At 49.1% G+C, this 7,879-nt stretch overlaps 1 protein-coding gene across 3 annotated transcripts in view; it reads left to right on the top strand.

Annotated features, from left to right (window-relative positions):
- Positions 1-1,073: 1,073 nt before the first annotated feature.
- bcor (BCL6 corepressor) overlaps positions 1,074-7,879 on the top strand; it is a 36,202-nt gene continuing 29,396 nt past the window's right edge. For 2 of the 3 annotated variants that reach the window (XM_069154203.1, XM_069154201.1), the window contains exon 1: positions 1,074-1,993. The gene's annotated coding sequence lies outside the window, so the exon portion shown is untranslated. Of the gene's footprint in view, positions 1,994-7,412; positions 7,677-7,879 lie in introns of those variants that run through there. The other variant, XM_069154202.1, reaches the window with a different exon arrangement.

Genomic DNA, 7,879 nt, shown 5'->3' with positions numbered 1-7,879 from the left:
GAGTTTAGCTTTTAAATGCGTCCATATGTGCGTCCTCCGTGAGCTTGGTGTTTATTTGTATGTGACCGTCTGGTTTCAACTCCTACTTTCGGCAGCTGTTGCAAACGCAGCCTTCCATTGCCGAGTCTCCCTCGTACTCCTACTCTGCTTCTGTCTGTCTGTCTGTCTGTCTGTCTGTCTGTCTGTCTGTCTGTCTGCTAGGCCTTTCTCTCTTTCCATCCCGTTTCTGTCTCTCTCCTACACACACACACACACACACACACACACACATGCAGGCACATGATGCACACACCTCAGGCTTGATATTCATAGCCTCCTCCTCCTTTACTTGACATGGGAGCCTTAACAGATGTGCCCCAGCCTTGAGCTGCCTCCCTCCCTCACCCCCTCCCCCTCTGCCGCCGCCCCCCCCCCCCTCCTCCTACCCCTCTCTGTCTCTGCACTGCCTTGTGCTTCGCAGATTTATCTTATTTAGGTTTTAAAAGAAATACAAAAGCTAAACTGACATTTAATTTGGATATATCCCCGTAGACATGCGGACAAAACGTCAACAATGTTTAAACAGACAGGTGTTTTATTTGTAGACTGATGGTTACTGATACCTTACAGGTCACCCTAATTACTTTCACTCAAACAGGAAACAGTTTTACATGCAGTACAGATGCATTGAGTTGTTCCTAGTTGTTTTCTTATAGATTTACATATACAGTAGGCTACATGCACCTACTTCCACTTTGAGGGCGAGAAACAGTCCGAATCCTTTTATACAACTAGCTTATTGGCCAGTGAAGCTGATTCTGACCTGACTATATTCTCTACATTGAAGTACAAACGATATCACATAGGTTGGCCTTCTTCTTTGGCTCTTGCTTTACATGTTTTTATCTAACTTTTCCTCAGCCAAGTATATATTTTCATTTCATTATTGTTATTTTTTTTTATTAGTGTCATATCATGACCAATATGACCAGTGTTTTATTTTCCGCCCAATAACTGCAGTTCAAACCTCCTTCATTCCTGTTTTGGAGTTTCAGCGGAGCTTCTGTATGTGTGTGCTCGCTTCTGTGTGTGTGTGTGTGTGTGTGTGTGTGTGTGTCTTCGTTTGTGCGTGCGCGCGCAGCCAGTGCCGTGCGCTGGAGGCTTATGGTAATTGCGGTCTCCCGACTGGCCTTCTGGGTAGAGTCTGCGCGAGTGGGAGTGGAGCGAGTCGCTCGGTCTCGGCAGCGTTCATCCATTCTGTGCGGCACTCCCCGTACAGCTCCGTGCGTCCCCGGCGCGAACTGAGGGCTCCGACAGGGGTGTTCTCCACGAATCTCGAAGCGAACGCGGGACGAAGAGCCACACGGAATAACCTTCAGCAAACCCTCCGAGACAAGGATTGCGCTGTTGGAGAGGACATGGAGTGACGGAGAGCGGGAGAAAGGGGCTTTTTCCGAGGACGGCGTGCTCCGCTGAAACCCAACATGGCGCTGCTGCGAGGTACGGCCGAGCTGAATTAATTTCTCCGCGAATCCGCCGACCTCGCCACCTGTATCCTTTGGGGGCCCGGGCCGTACGGCGCGTTGCTCTCCGACTGAAAGGACCTGAACGGATTTTCTTTAGTGGATTTCTCTGCATTTGTTTTTCCTCGGCGCAGGATCTTTTTTTTTTGTTGTTGCTTTATGGAAACCCAAGTGACATTTTCAGCAGCAAAAAGTCTGCTTCAAATTTAGGGTAATGGATGAGAGTTGTCTGTAGACAATAGAATAAAGACCAAGAGGTTTATTTGTCAGACTTGTTTTGTTTTGTGACAAGTCGATAACCTGTTAGACACTTTTAGTTGTTTTTTTTTTTCTTTGGCCGGGATCGTCTGTCTCCAGCAGACAGGACCGTAACCGGGCTCGTCTACGTATACGCACGGATCGCGCTGCCCTCCTAGTTAACTTGGCAAAACAGGAAAAAGGCGTGAGTTGGGGCGAGCGGACCACGGCTGGAACTTGTACCAATTAACCAGGTGAGGCAATCAGTGACAAATCCTAAATGTATTGTATGTTTTGGTTTACGTGCGTCTTTTGGCGATGTGAAATCCCCCTGCGTGAGGAGAGAAAACGTGTTCTACCTACTCTTGTTTTTTCTTGTACCATAACGGCCAAGATGTTTGAAATGAGCCGGTGTTTCCATTTGCTGCGTTTTTTTTTTTAATCTAAAACAGTCTTCTTGTGAGGTTGAATCGAAACGCGATGGTCCGGTGTTGTGCGCAGAGACTGGGAGAGGATCGGCCACTTCTAAGAATAGCGCATAGGGTGGTCTTTGTGCGTTTCGGCGGGGCAGCGGCATGTGGTTGATAAATAACACACGCACAGACACGCACACGCTGATCCGACCGTGAGTTTGGCCTTTTAACAACTGTCCTGCCAACCGGACGGAGGTGAGAAGGACGTCCCGGAGATTAGCGAACTTGAAAGTGGCGCCGTCCTCGATGGGGAATATTCAGGCTTTTCGCACCCTGTTGTGTGACGAAGAGTGTGAGTGCCTGTGGGGCGAGAGTAGGAGTGTGTATGTACGCGTGTGCGTGCGCGCACACGGAGCTTCTGCGCTAAACAAGGTTACGGAATCCAGCCTCGCCCTGCCAAAGGCAAGCGAGCGTCGCTGCTCCGTTTATACTCAGTTCAGTTGGAGGGCATCCCCGCGGTGTGTGCGTGTCGGCGTGACAGCTGAGTGTGTGTGTGTGTGTGTGTGTGTGTGTGTGTTTGTGTGGCAGGAGGTGTGTGTTGTTGTGGTGGTGGTGGGGGCGGGGGGGCCGGGGAGGGCTTTGTTTGGACAGAGTGGACGTTGATCAGTCGTCTCATCGGTCCCAAAGGTGGTGTTGGAGAAAGGTGTGGGGGAGGCGGGGGGGGTTGGGGGGAGAGACAGGACGCGGGACTGCACCGCTCACCTTCCTGTCGAGTTGATGGAAACCGCTTTGGCATTGTGCCACCGCTCTCTCGCGCTCTCCTTCTCGCTCCCCTTCACCACAGCGACACGCACACACACTGACGCACACACACTGACGCACACACACTGACACACATACCATGTCTTGCAGGTGTTCTCGGGTTAGACTTTGCGCTACAGTCTTCCCCCCTCTTGCACGGAGTGTGGCTGTGCGCACTCTTTGCATTAAAGGGGAATATTCTATGCGCACGGGGGATCAGTTTAGCGCCAGTTAGGACCCCCCCCCCCCCTTCTCCCCTCGGACCTCCGATACGCGCTGATCTTTTGTCACCCCAGATTCTTTAGTAATATTAAAATACTGAAAACTGCCTCTCATAACAGTCACCATAATTTTCTTCTTGGCTTGGCGAGATTCGTTTCAGCTCGCCTTCAACGCAATCTACTAATTTCGACTCTATTACCAACTTTAGAATATTTATGTTACTTCCACTTCAGTCATCTCCCCCTCTGCACTATTGTGGACGACAGCAATCAGTATGAACCACTTCTTATAAAGTTGCTGTTTAATTGAAATAAGTGCTGCAAGGCGTCTTGGATGTGCTCCAAACTGCATCGTCTTACCTAACGATTCTTTAAAGCTCCTCTGCGGGCTACAGACTGCATTTCACGACCAGCAAAGCAGCGTTTAACCGAGATATTTATTCCTGGAAAAGGACTTTGTCGGGACCGCGCTCCCCACCGCAGGAGAACGACTCGTGTCGGGGGAGATTTCCTTCCGCCCCTCGCCTGCTGCCTGTCCCGGAGCCACGCAGGCACTAATTAGGGGACGCTCTCTTAGGACGATCGATGTGCCTCATATTGGCTGGCTCCAGCTCATTGACGAGCTTAGTGAGGGAAGCAGCTACTAAAAGACCACTTCAGCCCCAGCAGCCAATCCGCGCACGGTAGACGGTAAAAGAATCGCAAACGTCTGTTCGGCCGACTGCGCGAGTATGTTGGGCGGGTGAGGGGGGTGAGGAGGGAGGGGGAGGGGGGTGTCCTGGTGTTGGGACCTCTCGAAGGAACAGAGAAGGTGATTAACTGGTGGGGGTGGAGGGGGGGGGGGTGGGTGGAGGCTACTTCACTGGGCATTCATGGAGAAGAAAAGCTTTGTTGTGTTTAAAATAATAGTCGGTCTTAATTGGCGCGGCGAGGTAAGAGGACACCTGAAAACGTGCAGTTGAATGTGATTCGGGGTTTTTTTTTGTTTTGTTTTTTTAAGAATGAAAAACAAAACATTTGGAGATTCTTCGCATTTGGAAGTACATCTGAGGATTACCAGTAGTGATCCATAAATATGTAGGTCCCAATAAATAACATACAACGCAATGATCCACTTGCTTCCTTGAGTTCATTGTTCGTTTTGGAGGGAACGAGAAGTGCCTTCCGCTTTACGTTATCGGTTTCCTTCAGCGTAAGAAGTAATGATGTCAGGTTTAGTCCGTTTTCATTTTTATTGGCTTTTTTTTTTTGTTTGTTTGTTTTTTTGGTTCCGTATGATATTGCGTAAAACAAAGGTGGGATTCATGCGTCATGCAGCTACAAAATAATCGGCCTGTCCGTGCCTTCAAGGATCACCCTCTCCGTTTTCAACCTCGTTTTCAAGTTTAAGCCACAAATTTTGATGACTGCTGAGTCTGATCTTTCAAGTAATGGAGTCTGTTCCCCAAGTGGTGCGCGTTGTGGAAGCCTAAAACAAATACTTCACATTTTGCGTGGGCCGAGTTTATTTATAGTGTACCCCTTCGGACTGTTTTGCGCATCATTTTTCCGCTGCGTGCTGCTGCGAAAGTCAGTGTGGGACTGATCTGTTTTCCAGGTGTTGGAACACAAACGGGGAGGGCTGCTTACCATAGACGGACATACAGATACTTCTCTCTCTCTCTCTGTCTCTCTCTCTCTTCATATTAGAGGACGTAACACTTACACAAACAGTGTTTTATTGCCCGGGCCAATTAGTTGTCGAATTGTGGTTCAAGGGGCCCCCCAAGCAAAATAGAATTTAATTTGGTGCTAATTTTATTCATTAGAGATAATATCTAATTAGAAATATGCAAAAAAACTGTTTTACTAATCACTTTCACCTCTGTCAGTCTCACCTCTCCAGGTATACACAGTCAATTCAAATAAATTGTGGTTTTAAATGAGCTGAGGTGTTGACTTAATGTGATAATGGCTGTTTCTGACATCAGACACGTGAGGAGCGAAACATTTTTTTTTTTTTTTTTTACAGCGGTCTGTGGAGAAATGCACAGTTGTTAAGGGTTTATGGATGCGTAGATGTTGGTTGAGCAAAGTTCACCTGCAGGCAGCAGCAGCCCCGGGCCTGCTGTCACGCTGAGTGATGTGTGACAGTGGATGCGTCAGCGCGGTGCTCCGCAGGGCATCTGGGGGATCTGCTGCGTTTGAGAGAATAGGGACAGCCACGCCGCCTCCATTTTAAACCCATCAACCTGTTTGTCCCTTCTTTTCTTTCTTTCTTTTTTTTTTTTTTTCCTCTTCTTTTCTTTTTTTTTTCTTTTCTAATCTGGAATCAATAGAGACCACGCGGCGAATATTACGGTCAGAGAGAGCATGTCAATACAATCACGGGGCCACTTTTGCTTATCAAACCTAATCTGTTTGGGAAGTCGTCAAGGAAATGGTTTACAATTCGTCAAAAGAAAAATCCCGTGTTCTGTTTTAGATCCAGACAGAGGCACGAGGGCTGTCTTATTGTTGTCGCGCTTGTTTTTTTTCTCTCCCTCACGCCTGGACATAAAACAACAGTCTCGTCGCTGCCGGCGCTGCGCTCTCTCTGCTGAGGCGAGATGCGTGTGAACAAAAGCGGAGGCACGGCAGAGAGCCGAGGAGAGATCGTTTTTCCAGGCGCTGCGCAGCTCCCGGAGGAGACGTCACGGTTTGATTGAAGCTATGCTCCGTGCTGGCCTCCCGGGACCTCGCGATGAAACGGGAGAGTCCTCCCCCCTCCTCCTCCTCGCCTCCTCCTCCTCCTCCTCCTCCTCGCCCTCCCTCCTTCCCTCTCCACCCGCCGCGCTCGCTCGCTCTTTCTCGCTCTTTCTCTCTCTTTCTCTCTCTTTCTCTCTCAGCGCTCCACAAAGCTTTTTGTTTCGACGAGCTCTGGAGCGCACGGGTCACTTCCCCGCAGAGATGTGTCGGCCCCCAGTGCTGTTTCACCCGCACAGACGCGGCCAGGACGGAGCCACATCACATTATTCTCCACTCCGCAACTGTCTGGCACATTAAAGCGGATGATTCCGCAGCCAATCAACGGAGGTTAAAGTCGAGTTTTTTTTTTTTTTTTTTTTTTTTTTTTTTTTTTTTTTTTTAGTTTCTGAAATCTTTTACGGAGCGTTTGTCAAGTGTCTCCAAAAAACAAGATTTGGACGGGTTTGCTGATAAATGTCACGTGCGGGGACTTTAATGTGATATGAATACAGGGACTCCAATTAAAATCGAAATCTCACTAAGATTGTATTTAGTGGACTGACCTCGCTCTGGCCTATCGGAAGATTGATTTAGCAGCAGAGTGATGATGACACGCCGCACCTCCTTCCTCTGAGTCTCTGCAGGCACGGTCTTGATCAAGCCTCCTCGTTTGTTTTTAGACATCGGTGCCTCGGGCATTTCTGACGAAATCCCGCAGACTCTTGGCAGCACAGTGGGGGTAATAGCGATATAGGACTTTATTACACCAATAGCCTTCAAAGCAAGAATGTGTTATCTGCTCCCCGGATGGAACATCAGCGAGTTCACGTTGACTGCAAGGCCCGTGACCTCGAGTCGGGCCTCTTTATTCGGTCCACAAGTAAACATTTAAAGTATCTTAGATTTGATTTAAATAATTCATTCGTATTTTGAGATGGTCAGCACTCACTGTCTTTTCTCCGTGACGTTTGAACGTCAGAAATTTAGGATTTGTCGGATGGATTTATCTCGCACTCAATAAACAACTGCTTAACATTCATATAACCTAATTTAGGTCTTTGCGCAGCGGCAATAATTAAGCCTCCTCTTCCGTCCTCTTGTTTAAAAATTTCCGGTAAAAGTGCCCTTTAAGACGCTCAATATTAGACTTTTATATGGTGGGGGGGGGGAGAACATATAAAAGAAGATCAGTCATGTGTTTTCATGAGGATCGTCCAACACATGAAAGCAAGTCAAGAAACCCCCGGTAAACGCGGGCCGACTCGTGCATGCGCATCTCTATTACAATCGGGTCCTTTGGTGGCATAAAGGGCCATTTAGTCCTCATTTGGCCCGGGATGAATAGAGCCAGTTCAGCAGCCGCCGGCCGGGACCTAGTGACAGCACGGGGGGGAGGGAGGGGCCCTCACAATGTCGCCGTTGTTGACGGCCGTGTTGCCGAGGGGGGGAATTGAACCGTGCACCGACTTGCATGCGGCTGTGCAGCGGCCCGGGAGGACGCAGGGGCCCCTTGTTTACAACTCGGTCGCTAATAATGTGACAGCTGAAGAGATGCCGCCATCTCCTTCCAGCTCTGCTCTCCGGCAGCAGCGTTTATCTCCTGCCTCTGTCTCTCCCTTCTCCGTACAGCTGTTCGAGCTGAGAAACAGCATGTCAACTTTCCGTAGACTGCGCTGAGTCTGTGTGAGATGATCAATGGGACCATTTGGCACTCGTCAGCCTGATAATCAATAACAATTAAAATTGGGCCGGCGTTCTCTTCCCAGCCTTTTCTCAACTCTCTGATGTTCGTGCAGGTGAGTTTGCCCGGAGGCGGTGTCGTTAGTAGCCAGGCTGTAGCCTAGTTTTCCTCCACGCTCCTCGTGTGTTTTCTCAGATTTGTTCCCGCTGATTTCTGTTTCGTTCACCGACACTGCGCGCAAAATTCCTTTCGTTTTGGACACGCACGCACACGCACACGCCGTCACACAAACCACGCACACACATCACAGTCGCGGTG

Source organism: Embiotoca jacksoni, unplaced genomic scaffold (genome assembly GCF_022577435.1).
Source record: "Embiotoca jacksoni isolate LCO1_2020_lvr unplaced genomic scaffold, fEmbJac1.0.p SCAF_2, whole genome shotgun sequence".
Classification (NCBI taxonomy): domain Eukaryota; kingdom Metazoa; phylum Chordata; class Actinopteri; family Embiotocidae; genus Embiotoca; species Embiotoca jacksoni.
This window is presented reverse-complemented; position numbering and strand designations above follow the sequence as displayed.